General features: G+C 42.0%; 1 long non-coding RNA gene across 1 annotated transcript; it reads right to left on the bottom strand.

The window, feature by feature from the left end:
• Nucleotides 1-17,862: 17,862 nt before the first annotated feature.
• On the bottom strand, nucleotides 17,863-19,180 carry LOC148100772 (uncharacterized). The gene is made up of 3 exons (XR_015719703.1): nucleotides 19,024-19,180; nucleotides 18,878-18,942; nucleotides 17,863-18,203 (listed from the first exon to the last, which is right to left on the bottom strand). It is a non-coding gene; the product is annotated as an uncharacterized LOC148100772 (long non-coding RNA).
• Between the last annotated feature and the right edge of the window lie 1,447 nt (nucleotides 19,181-20,627).

Here is a 20,627-nt window from a genome sequence, read left to right as displayed (position 1 = left end):
TGGCCATATCGCTCATCACTGTTAAAAATGAAACACTTGCTACCAAATGCTGAGTTCATCCACAGCTGACATAGACCTGCCACATTAGGACACCAGGTTGACTTTTTAGTAGACTCTGTGTAGACTGTGTTAAACCCACAGCAGCAGATGGTTAACCACATGATTTTATAGCAGCCTGTTCACCCAGACCTGACCTACAGGACGCACCGCTCGCCAACTCTAACCTGAAGGTCTTTGTGGACAATTCGACATCACACAACCTGGACCCCAGTTAAAATCAAGTAGGCCATGTAGCCATCACAGAACACAGGCAAACACACGGGGTGATACATGATTTAAACACATTATGGAAACAATAGTTTTTAATGGATTCAGGGAAATCCATTGCACATCACAAACTTGTGGCTGAATGTCTTATTACTGTCATAAACTACAGCTGTTTGTAACTGTGGAGCTTATTTTATTACAGTGTGGATGCAGTGGCAAAGCCAGGAGTTAAACACAATATGGAACCAGACCCCAGGATTAACATGACAACCACACGAACTTCATCTCTTAGCACAGAGCTGATATTGCCCAAAATAAAACGTACCTAACTTTTTCCTTTTCTTCATTCTCCTAATTATGGTAAATTGACACATGGAAACGACCATGTTTCAAAAGGAGGGATGGGACAACAAATACAGCTTACACAAGAAAAAGGATTCCAGATTTACTCTAAAATTCTGGGGCAATTTTTCTATGATTTGTGTAACTAACAATCAGTGTTGTGGAGTAACGGAATACATGTACCGCCGTTACGTATTTAAAATACAAAATATGAGTAACTGTGTTCCGTTACAGTTACCGTTTAAAAAGGTGGTATTTAGAATACAGTTACTTTGTTGAAATAAATGGATTACACGGCGGTACTTCCCTGTTTCATATTGTGGCGGGTCAGGACTGTTTGGGTTTTGTTTGACAGCTACGTTCTGTTGTTCCAGGCAGCGTTACGGTTGCCATGGTTACAGGGTGACGCTCTCTCTCTGTGTGTTTCCTGGGTGAGAGAGCGCCTGTTGTTGTTGTTGTGCTAAGCTAACAGGCAGAATGCTACAGGTATAGCTCTAAAGAATGTAGCATCATGGGCAGTGTAGTCCGTGCTGCAGGGAGAATGGACTGCCATACACGTTATGTGTCTGTGAGCGAGGGAGGGAGAAAAAGGAAAAGTACGAGCTGTCATCGAGCAGAAACGGGAGCTGGAAGCATGTAAATATAATAATAACCACTGCAGCCAAGAAGAGAGCCTGACGAGCCCAGCTGTAAGTAAGCTATTAAGACTCGACTGTACACCGTGTTCGTGTTTTCCTCTGAAACAATAAGTTCTGTTGGAGCAGCCTTTCAACGCCTCTCTCTGTCTCTGCTAGCAAAGTTGACCCAGACAACAAAGTAAAGCTAGTTTTCAGCTACGAGCCGACACAGAACCCACCGTATTAGCCAGAGGTCCCTTTACTACGGTTCGGAGCCGCGGACCTTCAGTAACAGTAATAAATCACAGCAATAGTACATTCATGTAGTTGTAAACAGCATGATAATATATTAAGTAATCCAAAGTATTCAGAATACGTTACTCTCATTGAGTAACGTAACGGAATACGTTACAGAATACATTTTGGGGCATGTAATCTGTAATGGAATACATTTTAAAAGTAACCTTCCCAACACTGCTAACAATCCACATACGGGTGTTAAAGCTCTACAGGTTGTACATCTATGCTCAGATAAGCCTTTTGATCATCTCAAAACACAGAGCCCAGCCTCGGCTCTGGATGCTGCCAATCCGGAGCTGAGAATGGGCTCCTCTCCTCACACGGCAGCTCTCACAGGGCTCCTCACAAACCCAAAGCATCTTGAGCAGCAAGGACAAACTTGACTTCATGTGTAGTTAGGTGTGTGATTGCAAAACTTCCAGTGGCAGAAATGTGTCGATCGCCTGCAGCTTCATACATATGCAGATGCAGATATTTGTTTCTAGACATTTTTAAAAAGTCGTTACTTATGGAACAGAAAGTAATCCAAGTTTGAAGTCAGTTAAGTTGTTGCTTAAAATGTCTTTTAAACCTTAAGAAGAAGGAAGAGAACAGGCTGCATTTTCCTGCTCTCATGCCTTCTTTCATTTTAGTAAACAGTCGCACACACAAGTCTAAAGAATCACGTCTGTGAGGCACCAGTGAACAACCAAAGGCTCTGGGTTGGAGGGATTTGATGGAAACATTTTCTGCAGCTAATAAAAGACAAAGTGGCTGAGCTGATGGTTGATACAGTGTTATCAGTCGTGATGAAATATTTAAATGATAGTCTTTTGCTGCAACCACCAGTTCCTTAGCAGTGTAACACACACACACACACACACACACACACACACACACATACACACACATATACACACACACACACACAGACACACACACACACACACACACACATATACACACACAGACACACACACACACACACACAGACACACACACACACACACACACACATATACACACACACACAGACACACAGACACACACACACACACATATACACACACACACACACACACACACACATATACACACACACACACACACACATATACACAGACACACAGACACACAGACACACACAGACACACAGACACACACACACACACACACAGGGCAGATTGTTTAATCCTTGCAGCTGAGCTGTATTTACTAAAAATCTGAGCGTTAACGAGCTCGTGTCGCTCAGCCTTTAATGGAGTTCTAAAACTCTGCAGGTTCAGGTGAGCACAGAGCCTGATGCATCAGCAGATACTTGAGGATGCGGCGCGCCAAGCCCAGAAGCCACGGGCACGTCACCATGACGATGAGGATCTTGACGGCATGTTGAACAGGAAAGAAAAGAAGATCTATGGCTGCTATGCTCAGGCGAACAAAGCACCGTGGCACAAAAACACAAAGTATTTAACATTATATGTTTTATTTATGACTATTTTATTCCAGCAGGTAAATCCTTCTAAGAAGCTTTTCAGCTCCACGAGAGTCTCCAGCAGCAGTTTGGCTTTTGCTGTTTGTATTTGTATGTTTTGTTGTGCAGAGAAACGTGCTTCTTACTTACTTAGTTACTAACGTGCATCAGTGACAGAAGAAAACTGCTGAGGACAGATTTACAGTTTAATATTGAATGTGTTTAATGCACACATCAGTTTGTCATTCATTCTGTTCAAACACACTTTGTGCCATTAACTGTAAAGCACTTGTGATCATATTTTTGCACATCTACATCACTTCTGTCTTTGGCTGCTACCATGCTTCCTCCCCCTCTGCCTTCCTCCAGGTTACACTGCTGCCCCAGTTTCTTCTTCTTCAACATCATCAACACTGCACACGGACGAAGTTATCTATTGTGTTCTGTCCGGCACAAGAGTGATATAACAATAATAATAATGATGCATATTTGCAGATGATTTTGTCCTGCATTTCTCTAATTCAAACAAACAATATTAATGAATATATGCATACATTTGATGGCAAAGATCTATCCCTTCAATGAAGTTGGCAGAACCCAGACCAGATGAGTGGACCAAACCTCCATCTTCAACTGGTGCTGTAATGAGGTCCAAAGCTTTGTGCAAAGTGTATCGTTTGGCAGATCTGGGTTTTTGTGCAATCATCAGGTGATGTTTCAGTGAATTTCTTCTCTCACCTTTTGTTTTTCCTCCTTTCTCTTCTTCGTCTTCCTTTCTTTGAGTGTCTGTTTGCTTTGAGGTTTTTCACTTTTCCTTCAGAGCGTTTGTTTCCTGACGTTGTTCCTGCTGCTTTTAGTGGATGCAAGCTCCTCTGTAGAAAGAAACACAATGCATATTATATTCCAACAAACAGTGAATCACTCTGAAACAAGTTATTAGGACCATAAGTGACATCACTGTAAGGTATAATGATCAGTCAAGGCAGCATACCTGCAGCTGGTGGCTGATGAGTTTGAGCCCCTCTGAGCAAGCATTTGGTGACAGTAGGAAGGAAAAAGGGAGGAAGACGGGCAAACCATATGAATGATGATAGGAAGGCCCCAGCCCCGCCTCCCTAATGTGGGAGCCAACCAATAGGACCACTCCCTCCATAACTGCGACCAGTAAGAGCACGATCATCACCACCTAACAAGGTAGCAGTGGTATGAAACACACACTTGTTGTATTCCACTTGTATGCACAATCATAGTGGGTCACAGGCTGAACAGATATCCACAGGTGGTACGTGGCAGTCAGGTGAACAGGTCGCTGGAGGCAGGAAACTAAGTCAGTGCGTCAGAGGGGGGGAAGCCGAGATTCAGTTTGTTAGGATGGGGGACAGTGGGTTTGGAGGATGGTGCAACACTGAGTGTCCAGGAGCAAAATTCAGTGTTTGGATTTTTTTCTGGGTCTCCCATCTTCCTCTTCATCATCATCCTCCTCCCTTGGTCTCCTCCTTGAACCTCCCAGTACTGGGCTGGGGGGCAATAACACAATCCTGACTCCATCATGTCTCCATCATCATCACTGTCATTGTTATCACTGTCACTCTCAGCCTCCTCATCATCCCAGAACCACCTCGTTTCTTCAGCTATGGGATCTTCTGCTTGCTGGGCCGCGTTTATTTCCATTTCTCCTGCTGGGATCTCTGCTCTGTTATTGACCCAGGGTCCTTCTACTTCCTGAGGAGGATTTATGTCTGTGCCTGCTGCTGGAACATCAGCATCTTCCTCATCATTCTGAAGATTGTCCTCCTCATCATCATGTTGTTGCAGTTGATGAATAACTTGGCCCAGAACACGGAGGTTTTCCTCAGTTAAGAGGCCGCGCAGCAGACCGAATTGAAACCAGCAGACCATCGAGTGAATCTCTTCAAAATCTGGACGCTGTTGCAGTTCAAAAACAGTTCATCAGCTGGTACCCCGACAACAACAAACAGAAATATATTATTATCATTCATATGATGAGAAAACTGTCCACAAATTCCATTTTATGCAAAATAACTACAGAGGGAACATACAAACATACGCCCACTACACTTATTACAGTGTGATTGCTCCTTCAAATAAAAAAGGCTTCAGTCGATGAGCAGCAACGTGTAAACGTCCTCATGTCACTGTTTTCCTCAGCCCTCACTCACTGCTGTAATGCACTATTAAACTAAATTATTAGGATTTGTTACAATTAAGTGCAAAGTCTGAATCATTTTTATAAAGAGACATGTATTCCCAGTGCACCAGGAAATACACAGGACCACACGGATGTTTTCAGGGCTCAGAGCAGCCTCTTGTGTGACTGAGGCCTTAAAACTTCAGAAACTTTCATGTGTAGAAACAAACTGTCAGATAATCCACGAGAAAAACTGCAAAGAGAGACCACACTCCTGTCACAGCCCTGAAAACAGGGGGAAGAATCACAGAGTGATATTTAGTTGTCTCTGTCATGCAGAGGAGAACGCGTGAACGCCCCCTGGTGGAGGGTGGAGTCACTACCAGTCGATCCCAGAGAAGGCTTACTAGCCGATGAGTAATGTACAGATCGCGGGTCTCTTGAATAAGATGACAACCATTAATGCAAAGTGTAAAATAATAACAACTTTCTTATCGCATTTTGTTGAGCTAGTTAATAGGTATGCCCTCATTGTCATCTGTTGTGATTTTATTTTGAAAGGATGCTTCCTGTTATGCTGCAGAGTGCACGCGAGAGTTCAATAAAACACAAGTCACCTTTTGGTGTGATGTTCCGGTGAAAGCCGATGCCCCACGTGTGATTATTCCTCCGACTAAATAATAAGTATCTTCAATATTCATGCAGAGTCTGCTGGAAGACCCGTCTCTGCTAACAGGTTATGGGCCCAGGAAAATATTGAAGCTACTCCAGGGGAAAGTTTACCACCAGAAAAGTCGCAAAGTACAGCGTGTTCGGTGAGGACTAGCATGCTAAGTTAGCACCATGAGTAAGCTTGCGGTGCTGGTGAACCCAGTGGCCGATGGGCAAGGTTGGTTTTTGACGGAGATGAGAAGAATTATGAACTGTGGGAGACAAAATTTTTGGGACATCTTAGATTACAAGGTCTAAAAGACACAATATTGAAAAGTGATGACGAAGATGAGGACGTCGAAGATAAGAATGCCCAGGCCTATGCATAGTTAATACAGTTCCTGGATGATAAGAGTTTATCGCTCGTGATGAGAGAAGCTGCCGATCATGGACGCGAGGCACTGAAAATTTTAAGAGACTATTATGCGGGAAAAGGTAAACCAAGAATTATCAGCCTTTATACTGAACTGACTTCTCTGAAGAAAGCAAGCAGTGAGAGCGTCACCGAGTACATCATACGCGCAGAGACATTTATTACAGCCCTGAGAAATGCTGGAGAGACACTTAGTGATGGTCTGCTTGTAGCGATGGTGTTAAAAGGTTTACCAGAACAGAGTTCGCAAAATCGCTAGCCCGATGTCCCGGGGCTAGCGATTTTTCCAGTCGGGCTACCAAAATCTAACTCAGCCCTGCCCGTCGGGCTATCATAGGAAGGAAAATATATGTCAATGCTTTTGCATTCTTTCGCCAATGTAGCTGAGTAATTATGTCATTGGCATCGATGAGCCACTGTCAATATGTGACATATTGAAATCGTGTTTGAATTTGTGCTTGTTTTTGCTTTCACTTTCATTTTGCGATCGCGCGAACTATGTGTAGAGAGCAGCAGCACTGATTGGTGAGTGACGATTAATTGTGCACCAATTCCTCTGACATCGTCTTATCAATCGTTAGCTTACTATTCAAACACGACAAGTGAAATCTCCCGCAGCTTAAACATGTGAGAGGTTGATCGCGCAGAGAATCGCTGAGCGTTATGTGAGTGCGTGTGTAAAAGCAGCAGGATATATATTTTAGTTCTGCTGAGCCAAATAAGACACGTCAGGGTGAAGAAGTGACAGCCAAAGCTTACCACAAAACGGAAAAGTTATGACAAATCAGACTATAAGGCAAAAAGAAAGTGCAGCTTTATGGTTTCATGGACAAAAGAATTTCTGTGGCTGGAATATGACGAGATAAATAACATGATGTTCTGCCAGGTGTGTTGTGAGTTTCATTTGATTTCTGAGTCGACAAGCACCTTTGTTACTGGGACCAGTCATTTTAAGAAAGACCCCATCAGAACCCATGAGAAATGCAAGAAATGCATTATTGCTCAGTCTGCAGTATCTTTCCCAGAACAAACAGCAATTGGGAAAAAAACATACTAAAAATAAACCAAGCACAACAAGAAGTCCTGAAAAATCTGTTTAGAACAGCTACTATGTTGCAAAGAGTGAACTACCACTGGCAAAATTTAGCAGTCTTTGCAAACTTCAAAAAGCAAATGGCCTCGATCTTGGTTCCACTTACTTCTTACCCGTGACTTCAGTGGAAATTTCAGATTCAGGATCTGACACAGACTGATTCATGTTCACAGTTCTTACAAGTTCATAGAAATTTCTGTTCAATTTGAACCAAGTATTTGAGTTGATGGTTGTAATTTTTATACAGTTGCTGTGATTTGTATTTTAACAATTTTTTTGATTAACTTTTGTTTCCGTTACAATATTATACTTTAATGTATAATATTGTAAAGGAAACAAAACATAAAAAAATTGCTCTCTTTTTTATTCAGGCTACTTAAATTTATTTTGGGCTACCAAAAACTGAAGAATGCCTGCCCGAAGGGCTACCAGAGATTTTGAAATTTTGCGAGCCTTGCAGAAGCATTTAAACCTTTTTCTGTTCACATTACACAAAGTGAATCAGAAATCAAGTTTGCGGAATTTAAAACAAAACTCCGCAGCTATGAGGACACTGAGAAAATGCGCTTAGTGGAACAAGAGGATAACATCATGAAGGCGAGAGTGCAACCTAGCGCGAGACCCGCAGCAGCTGCTAATGACCACAGGAGAGACATGTCAGACATAGTCTGTTTTAAGTGTGGCCAGCGGGGACACAAGGCCAGAGCATGTCGCTACAGACAGTGGTGCGGTCACTGTAGAAGCAACACCCATCGAGAGTCGACTTGCAGGAGACGACAACGGAATGATGAAGCGCGCACAGCCTCGGAGGAGGGCGGCAACGCAGAGAGCGACGACACCTATGTCTTCCGGATGAGCGATGACTACGCAGAACCTCAACAGCAACAGGACATCAGGACCAAAGGCCTGATGGTGGATACTGGCGCAACATCACACATCCTGAATGATAAAACAGCGTTCAAGAAATTTAATGAAGACTTCCAGCCGGGAACACACTGTGTGGAATTAGCTGATGGCACCAGGTGTAAAGGAGTGGCTGAAGGCAGAGGAGATGCAGAGGTGTGCTTGATTGACAGCAGAGGGAGACAGTGTAAAACAACACTGAAAGACGCTCTATACATTCCCTCATTTCCACAGAATATCTTCTCTGTGAGAGCGGCCACCCTGAATGGAGCTACTATCATCTTTAAGAAAGGAAGGAACGTCCTTCAACACAGAGACGGTACAAAGTTCTACATCCATGAGCACAACAGACTTTATTACCTTGAAACTGTAAGTGAGTATGATGATAAGTGTAATAATTGTTTTGATGTGCAGACATGGCACGAAATTTTGGGACATTGCAATCATAGTGACATTCTGAAGTTACAAAATGTTGTTGAAGGTATGAAAATCAAGGGGAAAACAGACAACCAAAGTTTGAACTGTGAGGTGTGTATCCAGGGAAAATTTGTCCAGACTAGGAATAGAAACCCTGACAGAAGAGCCGAGAAACCTCTCGAGCTGGTACATACGGATCTAGCAGGGCCGATAGATCCAGAATCACGAGATGGACACAGATATGCATTATTGTTTACCGATGACTTTTCCGGTGCAGTATTTGTATATTTTCTCAAAACCAAAAGTGAAACAATGCAAGCAACTGAAATCTTTTTGGCCGATACAGCCCCACACGGGAAGGTAAAGTGTATCAGGCCAGACAACGGCACAGAGTTCATGGCAAAGAGTTACCAGGCATTGTTAAACAAACATGGAATAAGACATGAAACTTCAGCCCCATATTCCCCTCACCAGAATGGCACAGCAGAACGTGGCTGGAGAACACTTTTTGATATGGGAAGGTGCATGCTTATTGAAAGTGCCGTACCAAAGGAATTATGGACGTATGCAGTTCAAACAGCGGCTATTGTGAGAAACAGGTGCTTTAACAACCGGACAGGACAGACACCTTACTTTTTGCTGACTGGGCGGAAGCCCAATTTATCCAGAATGCGAAAGTTTGGGTGTGAGTGTTATGCTTACAAGCAAGACAAGGGTAAGCTGGATTCTAGGTGTACAAAACGGATTTTTGTAGGCTACGACAAAAACAGTCCAGCATACAAGGTTTATTTCCCAGACAGCGCTAAAGTGCAAAAGTTTAGGCTGGTTAAGTTTGTAACCAAACACAATGAGGAAAAGCAAACACAAACTGACACGACAACTGAGGATGAGGACATACAGGTGATGGAGACACCAAACATGAACAGGGAAAGCCCCAGTACCAGTTCACAGGAACCAGGTACTGACAACCAACCAGAAGTGAACAGTCAGATGCCACTTAGTGATGAGACTGAAAACTCCAGAAGGTATCCTTCTAGAACAAGAAAGAAACCAGATTATCTAAATGAATATGAGTCAGGAGAAGACATTGATGATCAAGTGCTGACTAACATAGACTACTGTTACAGACTGATAAGTAACTCACCCGTGACATTCAGTGAAGCTGTAAAGTCACCCAACTCTAAAGAGTGGAAAGCAGCTATGGATGAGGAAATGCAATCCTTAAAAGAGAACAACACCTTTACCCTAACGAGCTTACCTGAGGGCAAGAAAGCAGTGGGGGGTAGATGGGTATATGTGAAGAAAAACAGTGGTGATGGATCAGAAAAATATAAAGCACGGTATGCAGCTAAAGGTTACAACCAGTGTTTTGGGATAGACTATGATGAAACTTTTTCTCCGACTGCGAACCTGACAAGCATAAGAGTATTGATGCAGTGTGTGATACAAGAAAGCCTGATTTTGCATCAGATGGATTTAAAAACTGCATACTTGCATGCACCAATAGATTTTGAAGTTTATGTTGAGCAGCCAGAAGGCTATGAAGTAAAAGGAAGAACAGATGAGAAACTGGTCTATAAGCTGAAAAAATCACTTTATGGGCTTAAACAGTCAGGCCGAAACTGGAACAGGACATTACATGACTATTTGATAGAGAACGGTTTCATGCAGAGTCCTGTAGATAATTGTGTTTACACAAGGAAAACAGGAAAAGACAAAGTGATCATGATCATATGTGTTGATGATATTATTATTGCAGCCAGTGATGAAAGGGTTTTGAAAACTGTGAAGGGAATGCTAACTGCAAGGTTCAAAATGAAAGATATGGGGAAACTCAAACATTTTCTTGGTATTGATTTTGAGCAAACCAAAGATTGTGTAAAAATGTCACAAGAGAGATATGTAGACAACATACTGGAAAGATTTCAAATGCAAGACTGTAAACCAAGATCAACTCCTTGTGAACAAAAGTTGAACTACAATGATGATGCTGAGAAAATGGACAATGTCAGAATGTACAGAGAGGCAGTAGGTAGCCTTATTTACTTGACCTCTTGCACACGACCAGATTTGTGTTTTGTTGTAAGTAAGCTGTCACAGCACTTCAAAGAACCAACTGTGGAACATTGGACTACTGTGAAACATGTTTTAAGGTATTTGAAACAATCAAAAGACAAGACATTGTGCTACAGGAAAAGTGACAAAGATTTGAGAGTACAAGGTCACAGTGACTCAGACTGGGCTGCAGATGTGACTGACAGGAGTACTACAGGTTACTGCATAAGCCTGAATGAAGAAGGTACTTTAGTGTCATGGCGAACAAAGAAGCAGCCAACTGTTGCCTTGTCAACTTGTGAAGCAGAGTACATAGCTTTGGCAGCAACAACACAAGAATGTTTGTACTTGACACAACTGTTGCAAAGCATGTATGAGCATCAAAAGGGACCACCAAAGATTTTTGAGGACAATCAACAGACTATCGCATTGGCAAAGAATCCTGTTAACAGACAAAGGTGTAAGCATATCGATATCAAGTATTATTTTGTAAGCTCAACAGTTAATGCTGAAAATTTGATGTTGGACTATTGTTCGACAGGTCTGATGGTGGCCGATGTTATGACAAAGCCAGCAACAAAGGGGAAGTTATTGAAGTTTGAGAAATATATGTTTGGAGTGTAAACAAATAGTAAAGAAAAACTGTCTCTTTTGGAATTCATGTAAAGCTGACAACGTGAGTGCAAGTGGGGGTGTTGAGCTAGTTAATAGGTATGCCCTCATTGTCATCTGTTGTGATTTTATTTTGAAAGGATGCTTCCTGTTATGCTGCAGAGTGCACGCGAGAGTTCAATAAAACACAAGTCACCTTTTGGTGTGATGTTCCGGTGAAAGCCGATGCCCCACGTGTGATTATTCCTCCGACTAAATAATAAGTATCTTCAATATTCATGCAGAGTCTGCTGGAAGACCCGTCTCTGCTAACACATTTACATCATTTTTATGCTTATGGCACCTAATATGAATCAGTATTAACTGTATGCACCTTTGCTTTGTTGTGAAGCCCATGAATAACAGCTGTATGGAGCTGTTTGATGCTGCCTATGGGAATAACAGCAGCCTTCCAACCTGTCACGCTCTTACTTTGAATCGGGTTGTCTCTTCGTCTCCTCTGTCCATTCTTCTGGGATGAAAACAGTCAGAAACTAAAGCAGCACAGCTCTCAGACTTCAGCTGACTGGTTTCAAACTTTTAAAATGTCCAGAGTGATGACAAAGTCCTTAAAATGCTGTGAAGTCTTTCAGCTCTTTAAAAACGCGGAGTAAATGTAGACTAATCGCTACTGAACGCTGCGAGGAACGCTGCCAACTGTTGACTGATGTTTCTCCACCAACTATCCAAATATAATGATGATGATGATGATGAACGTCACAGGTTAACTTGGTAGTTTTCTGGCTCTTCGGTGACGTCATCGACTGAAGCTGCTCTGCTGGTGAAAAAACGTCACTTTGAAACTTTTACAGGTGAAGCATTTTTCACAAATCTTTGAAGGTGCAGTGACAGAAAGAGACCACGAGATGGCGCCATTCTTCACGTAGTGGATACCGTTTGTTGGCTGTTTGGTTTCTGTTCACACCCCTCCACCAGTGTTTTACATAAAGTTTCAAGCATTCCTCAGGCTCATGATTTCTGTTTCCTTTCTGGCCAAATTAAATTAAATTAAGGAAACTCGGGCGAGTCTTTCATCAGTAATTAGCTGTTTTAAACACTTTGCTTCCTAAAGCGCATTTTTGTTGCTTTGTTTGCTGAACTGTTTCATGGGCTAAAAACCTGCTGACTCTGTTCTTCAAATAAAATCTGTACTTTATGTTTTCCATTTGGCTTCCTGGATTGACAGATTTCAAAATAAAAGCATTGAACAGTGTGAGTGTCAAAATGTGTCGTGTAAGTGTAGAAATATTTCTGTTGTAGGAAAACAGGATAAAATGACTGTTTGGGGCTTGAGCTTAAACTAAAAATGAACTTGTAGAAGTCAGAAGAAGATACAAGCATGAGTGCAAAACTTCATGATGGGGGTATTTAGGCCCAACATCTTGGATGTTTTCTACAGAATATCTTTTAATTTTTCTTTTGGGAATAAACTAAAACCCAACACCACCTTGGTCACACTGGCTGAGTTGCAGTGCGTGACCAGGAGTGGCCAGGCTGTTGTGGCTGTGTATGGTTCTTCCTATTTGTTAAAAGAATAAACTGTTTAATTGCAGATATTCTTCAGAATTCAGTAAATGACACCCAACAAGTGTCAGCAGCAGAATAAGCTGTCTGGCATTGGCAGAGAACATTCGACGAGTTTTTCATGGCCACAGCCCACATACTCAACTCTGCTGCTCAGCCCACATTTCCTTACAAACGTGACACCATTGAAGGGGAAACAAACAGGCTTTCCAGCAGTAAGACCTTTATTGTCATGAAGCATAGTTACAACAAAGAAAAGACTAAACAAACACAAACTGCCTCAATTTTTGTGCTCAGTTTATGTTTGCAAAAATGAGACAAAGTCACTCGTTTTTGTGATAAGAGGATGATTCAAAGGCGAAGCAAGCATTAGTTATCGCTGCAACTCTACAGACGGAGGAAGCGCGTGTTGCACAGGCTAGGACAGGCACCAGGGGGGTTAGACGAGATGGCTTCTGATACTCAGTAATATCTGGTCCAAACAACTTACTGCTGTGCAGGATTTAGTCTTCTTTAAGTTTTAGAGTGATAATAAAAGACTGTTGGTTGCAGTCACAATAGCAGATGTTAGCACACGCTTCATGACCAGGCAAGCGAGGGACGCCCTCATCGAAGTTCACTGGGACCAGTGAAACACTCATTTTTGTCTGGGAAAGCATTTTTTAAAAAGTGATAAAGTGAGAGGTAGAGTAGGAAAGGGAACAGGAAGTGAAGCTGGGATACCAGAGAAACAGACTGACATGAGGACAGGAAGTGAGCGTGCCGTGAGGAAGGACTGCATCAGTTAACTCTTAAAAGTCTAGAAAAGGAGCTGTTGGACAGAAAGGCTTCAACTGAGTGGGAAGTATTTTGGTTTTCCAATATATTAGTAATTGTCAGTGACAATGCAAATACAAATGCACCGACCTCTACAGTGTGTCCTTCGGGTGGTGGGCCTGCAGGAAGAAGGGCCCATGTCCCTTTTTCAGGCTGTGCTCCATGGACGAAGGCCTGGCCTCCATGCACTCGCCCTCAGGCACCCTCCACGGGCTTGGCTCCAGGGCGGGGCCCCGGTAACCCTATCCCGGGCAGGGTGAACTGTTCCTTAGGTGTTCCTCTCACACGGGTCTTCTGGGGCCGTTTCTGTTATCCATAAAACATCAGCAAGTCTGAATTCATGGTGGCATCTCAGGTCCTCAGTGTAAGATGGGAGCGCTTGTGCATTGTGGTGGAGAACGGTCAGTGTCTGGACTCTTTGCTGATTTTACAAACTGCAACAATGGTTTTGTGTTCTCAAATGATGCACGTCTCATGTTTTGTAGATGTTCCGTGATTGCATGATCGGCACAGACGTCAGCATCAGATAAATTATTGGGAAGCAGCGGTTGTGTGAACTCCTTATTCTGTTTGTTTCCCGGCAACATGAAACCGATGAACTGAAAACCTGTTATATCACCTGCAGCTTCCTACAAATGTAACTGGACTGCCAGGGCTGCCAACATGTCAGCGGCCAGGGCAGAGAGCCATGCCCACTCCCTTGTCCGGTGCATTCTGGGAGTTGTAGTCATACTCACCTAGCCAAAACCCCAACAATGCTAAGAAGCTTTTGTGGTTGAATTTGTCCGTTTCATAAGTCTGGTGGTGGAAATACACAACAATTCTTTTTTCCTTTTTTTAAACAGACCCTAATCAACAGCTTTTCAATGAACAGTTGTACAGATTTCTTAGCTTAAGCCTTAAACCCTACAGCAAGCTATCGATATTAGGTACTTATACTTAACATAGAAAAAAAGTCTGTTTTAACCAAGTTTGGTCCACGTTATGCTCAACGTGTGCAGTCCATGCCTTCTGACGAGCTCTGGGGGACCGATACGCAATATCGGATCGGCCCATCTCTAGTACATAGTTTGAAAAAATGCAAATAAAGGTGAAATATTTACAATGATTTTTATTTACAAAACTTTAACAAAGAAAATTTCAGCAAGTTTTGATTGCTGAAATTTTTCAGTTTCATATAAATGTAGTCTAACTTTATTTTCTGTGGCCCACAAAATTAAACATTTCAGTTACAGCCTGTATAATAAAGATGGCACTAGTTTAACTTTCACGCTTTTTTGTTAGAAAAAAAAAAATCTAATTGTTGCTTAAATTTACACAAAATGTCAGAAATCTGCAACGACACGAACAATTTAAAGCTAATTTTTCACGACTTCACCGTGTGAGGTCCAAATGATAATTTGCCAGTTTTCACTTCTTTTCATTTGATTTGTGTTTCACCTTCAGATTGTTCTTTTTCTTGTTTGGCATCATTTTCAGCTCAATGTGTCTGAATGTAGTTATTTTTTCATTGACATGCTGTATTAACACAACTGATCTGAAATCACACAAAGTCCTAGTTTATATTATTTCACTGTAAAACCCACAGACAAGTTCAGGAAATTATTTTCATATTTTTAAAATGCAAATATAAATTGGAAAAATTATGCACAAACAATAAAGTTATATACAACTATTTATCTAAAAATGCAGCCAACGCATCTGGTGGGATTTTATTTAAATTGTTTTTTAAATTGGCTAACATGGTACTGTGGTGGGCGTGGCCTGCGGATACCGTGCGGACCTGCAATCACGTCCGCCGTGTTAAACCGCGGGGAAAGCAGGGTTGGGAAGAGTTTGTGTGGAGTGTGGTGTGACAAACATGGACCCGCCATGTCTCAGTCACAGGTACATTTTTTCACCAGCAGCGAAGAGGTGGCTGTTTTTGTGCTTTCGTCCTTGGAAAACGCCGTTTCCACACAAAACATGACGATAGTATTTCGAAAAAAAAAGCATCTTATTAAAAACAAACAAACAATCATAACTCTGGATTTAGTGGCCTGTCATTAACATTTTAATACAGGTGTTGTGTTAAAACAGCTGCACATACACAACAGGCAGCTTAGAATACAGTTGAACAAACATTAAAAACAACAGATGATGAAATCATTTCTGATAGTATGATGTCATATTTTGACCAACACAGTACATCTGTTTACATTTCAAAACCTATCATTCTAAATATTTTGTTAATGTGACATTGCTGTTACATGTTGGTACGAACATATGGCTTCTTCATACCACAGTCTTCGTCAATGATGCAGCTGTGCGCAGCTGTGGACCATAAGCACACTGGTTCAGCTTCACATGGGAGACCTTTATGTGGTCACAAAGTGGTGAATGCTGCCTCCCTCCACAGGGAGACTGTCACTGTTCAACCATCCTGAAACCACAAACAGGACAGAATGAAAGATTTATTCATTAACTAACACAAAGCGCCCACAGACGCAAAGAGCCCACAGACGCAAAGAGCCCACAGACGCAAAGAGCCCACAGACGCAAAGAGCCCACAGACGCAAAGAGCCCACAGACACTAAGAGCCCACAGACACTAAGAGCCCACAGACGCAAAGAGCCCACAGACGCAAAGAGCCCACAGACACTAAGAGCCCACAGGCTAATACAACCTGCTCACCTACCACCAAATGTACCAGATGACTTTCAGCTGTCACACTTCAGGTGCACCATCACCTGCTTCAGCTGCAGGTTTTATAGAAACGTGTTGTTTCCCTGACAACCTTCCTCACTGCCAAACAGAAAAGTCCATTAAATTGATGTCAGTTATAGTGAACGTATTGATCCGTGAGGTGTTTGTTTCTTGAATCTACAAACACCTTGGACACACAACACATTTGAGCATTTTCCTTTAAACCCTTCAGCTTCAGCTTTCACTACATTACATGTCGACTCTTTCCATTGTTCCTCTTGTTTTCATTGTATACATTACACTCACTAAACCTGTTTGTCTGCATTTAAAACAATAATCTAATCATCCCATTATTGTTAGCGAGCACAGCAAGTGTGATCTAGCCCATACAATACAAATGTATGTAGGCATGATGGAAATGGACTGTATGAAGAAACACTGAAACACAAATGATAAAATAATGGTCGTTCAGGTTCCCACAATTTAGTGTTTGATTAACAATTTTGACTCGTAAATGCATGAAAACAATAACGGTTTCTTTGAAAAGCTAAAGCAGTATCAGTTCTGATGGGACCACAGATACTGACCTCCACGACCTCCCTTCTGTTGTCATAAGCCCCCCCCTGGTTGAGCTCATCTTTGGCGTCGTTACAGGCCAGGAGGAGGCAGAAGATCCTCTGCTTTCACAGTAAGACCTTCTGCCAGTGGGAGGGCAGGTGCCCCGAAAACCTGAGTCCATGCAGTGATGTTTATGACCTAAGGGGGAGCTGTGCCTCTCAGTTCATGCCCCCTAATTATATATGAGGCCCCCGCCTCGTGGACTTTGGAGAACTCCTCAAACACGCTGATCTTCACTACAATCTCCCCATCGGTGATGGCTGCCACCTTATTACACTTTGTAATGTGTGGTTTAGCTACTCCCTCTGTCCCAGGTGATCACCCCGACCTGCTCGCATAGTTTTAAAACCCGGATATGCAGCGGTGGTGGAAATAAGGCCTCTCAGGCATCTCTTCATCAAGGCCATTCTGCGAAAAAGCAACACACACATGAACAGGTTAATACATTTCTGCTGGATCCAGCTCTGATATAAACAGTAACACCTGCTGCTGTCATGGAGTCTCTTTGCACTTTGAGATGAAACATCATTAACCTCTTAAAGCCCAAGTGTGTTTCTGAGTACAAACTCTCTACAAAATTAACTTATGAGTCTTCATCAAATACATACAAATATTACAGCTCATGCAAGTCTGTCCACCTCACTCTGATAGATCCCAGTCACTGTTTTTGTAGCAAATAATCCTTTTGAGAATAAGTTAGAGTACACAAAACACTAGGAAACAGGGAAGATGTTCATAGGAAGATGATGTGACACGATTCTGCTGCTGAAGTGAAACAGCAACGTTACAGATATTTTCCTGAGGAGCAGCCGAGGATTGTGCAGCCTGTGAGTCCAGCAGAAATGACTGAACTTCATTTAAATGCCTGAAGAAGTTTGTTTAGACTGTTTTGAAGAATTTAGCAACAATTTAACAGCATTTCATGAACAGAAATGAAAACATAAAATAAAATACAGTGACAGCAATAATAACAATCAGAATCCTATCTGAGCTCAGATGTGTCAGTCTTGCCGGCTTAATAGTCAGTGTTCAGTCAAGTCAAATCCAAAAGGTCAAAAGTCTGTGATTGGTGCGATTTCGTCCTACCGCAATGTTGCAATTGTTTGTGAGAGAAGAGCAACCTGCCCTTCTGGGCCAACTCGGAATAGCTGTGGTTCAGTTCAAAGGGAAAGGCTCGCCATCTTCCTCGTCAGGAAGAAATCCAGGTCTCACGATCCCATAAAAAACCTAGCCTGTAAACAACAGGACTATTACTAATTCAGTTCACACTAATGATATACATGGCCATATGTGTAAATAATGCAAGTGCTATAACAAAACAAGCACAAAACATTAATTCTAATTTCTAACTATAGTCTACACAGTGCATCTTAATCACGAATGCAATCTTTAAATCACAATCAGCTTATTCATCAAGGTACAACTATGGTAGATCATTTTTTTTACAGTATTGCCCTTTAACTGAATTACAGGAGCATTGCTTTACACTGCATAGCAATGAAGCAATATATTATTTACACTCAATGTACAGAATAAAATTACCAAAAGAATATACAAAAACCCACAGGCTGTAGTTTTACAGTATGTGGTAACGTATCAGCACAGTAAGAATACACACGGACATCTATCCAGTGCCGCTCGAGCATCAAATGTAACAAAAATAAAGTAGATTCCTGACCTTTAAGATCAACATTAACCTATTCCATCATCTTATTTTAGTGCATTTAATATTCAACAAGTAATACTAGAATATCATCAGCACACAAGCTGAGTGCTCAGAATGGCTGAACTCCGTGGGAAACCCCGTGTGTTCTCCCACAGTGAAAACGTGGTCAGCTACAGCTACAAGCACCAGGCTAGTTAGCTTTTCAATTAGCCTGATTCGCCCAGTCCCAGTTTAACTCACCAGCACACTTCTAATGTTCAACTCTCAGAGAGGATCTTGTTCACTTCATCCGCTCCCGTGCAGATCTACAACATTGAAATTGGGCCATTATATTCCCCGTTAACTTCTTGTTAGCTTCAAGGTTAGCTTAACAGCTTCTGACTCACCGCGATGGTTTCAAGGTCCAAAATGTTCACAACAAATCAGGTCCGTTTCTCCAAGTTCCATGCAGATCTCCAGTATGGATATTTGCTCAATTTACCAAGTTAATAGTTATTTTCCAACAAAAAGCTTGGCGGTGAAACGTGCACCTCCGTCTCTCTCTGTGTCGTGACGGTACAGAGCTGGGGAAGGCGGGGCTTGTTCCTTCCTAACCAGTAGGGGTGTTAAATATACTCTTTGGGTTTTATTCTTATATTTATAGTATTTATCTTTTATTATTGATTTACTTTTGATCAACCGAGTAATGATGAATCACAATTAACAATAACAATGTTGTAGTGCATTACTGAGTTGTGTAAACACACTGGGTTACATAATATTCACTATTTTTGTAATGAACAAAGATGGAGTGTCACTTTATTATAGATTAACTTTTAATGTAAACATTTAAACACACTCAGGTCTCTCAGAAGTTGAAATAAGTTTCCACATCACTTCCTCCCTGCTGTCGTTTTGCTCACCCACTGCTGTGCTTGGCCCTGGAGTGTCCTCAGGGAGAGAGGACACTAGGACAGGAGGCTTAATGGAAGGCATCTGTCCTATCACCTCATCCATGAGGGCAAACCAGGGCCACGCACAGCAGGGGGTTTCCCACTGACCCCCTCTCCTGACCCTGGATACTTGCAATCCTAAAGGCAGGAAATCAAAGATGACAGTAGACAAATAAAAACACCACAACAGCTCTTAGTAATTGTACATTTCTTAACTTGTGTTCTTAATAATTATCTTCTTGATAAAAAAAATACAAAGTACGTATGTGTGTTAAGTTGTCCCATTTCTTTCCCCTGCAGGCCCAACTTCCCGAGTATTGTCCTGATCACACACAACACATAAGAGAAGAGAGGAAACCATGGCAACTATGTTAATCTCTAAACCCAAAGGTTTTCACAGGAGAACATCAGAGGAACATCACAGGTTCTGTACAGCATGAGGGTTAATAAAACCGTCCTCATGTGATGTGTAAACTGATTTATTCCTGCACCACAGTGAAGATCGTTTTCTCCTCTTATTTTTATCATTGCAGCCGTTTGATCTTCGGTCCCTAAAACATATCACAAAAAGGTTCATTCGGAAAAATCTAAATTACCCGTATGTAAAAACCGCGGGACCCAGCGTACAAGCTAGTTTACGATTATTTTAATTTAAAAAACATGTCTATGCAGAAGCCAAAGCCTAACAACACAACCGCTATAAAAATGTAACTTTTGTACCACCAGATTTTCATACACTTACATTTGAAAGTGTTTCGTCTCCCGCATTAACTCCCGTTTTGACTGCCATCGTTATCAGAAAAACTCCTGTATGGCCCACAATGAATTCTGGGATATGGTAGGACCCGAAGGACACACCGACCCATCCTTCAAATTCGGGGAAAACAAGGAGGCATTTGTCGCCACATTTGGAGGACTCTTTGAATTTGCACAGCCTTCGTCGCGTCAGTGTGGCTAGTTTGGCTTCCCCTGCTCTTGTTGTGTTTGATTACTCCCAGCTGTGCTGCTGTGCTCTCCTCCTGTGTCCCATTCCCTCGTTATCCCTCTGTGTATTTCCC

This window comes from Neolamprologus brichardi, chromosome 10 (genome assembly GCF_056152115.1).
Source record: "Neolamprologus brichardi isolate AB-2024 chromosome 10, ASM5615211v1, whole genome shotgun sequence".
NCBI lineage: Eukaryota > Metazoa > Chordata > Actinopteri > Cichliformes > Cichlidae > Neolamprologus > Neolamprologus brichardi.
The sequence above is the reverse complement of the archived record's forward strand: the minus strand, read 5'-3'. Positions and strand labels throughout refer to the sequence as shown.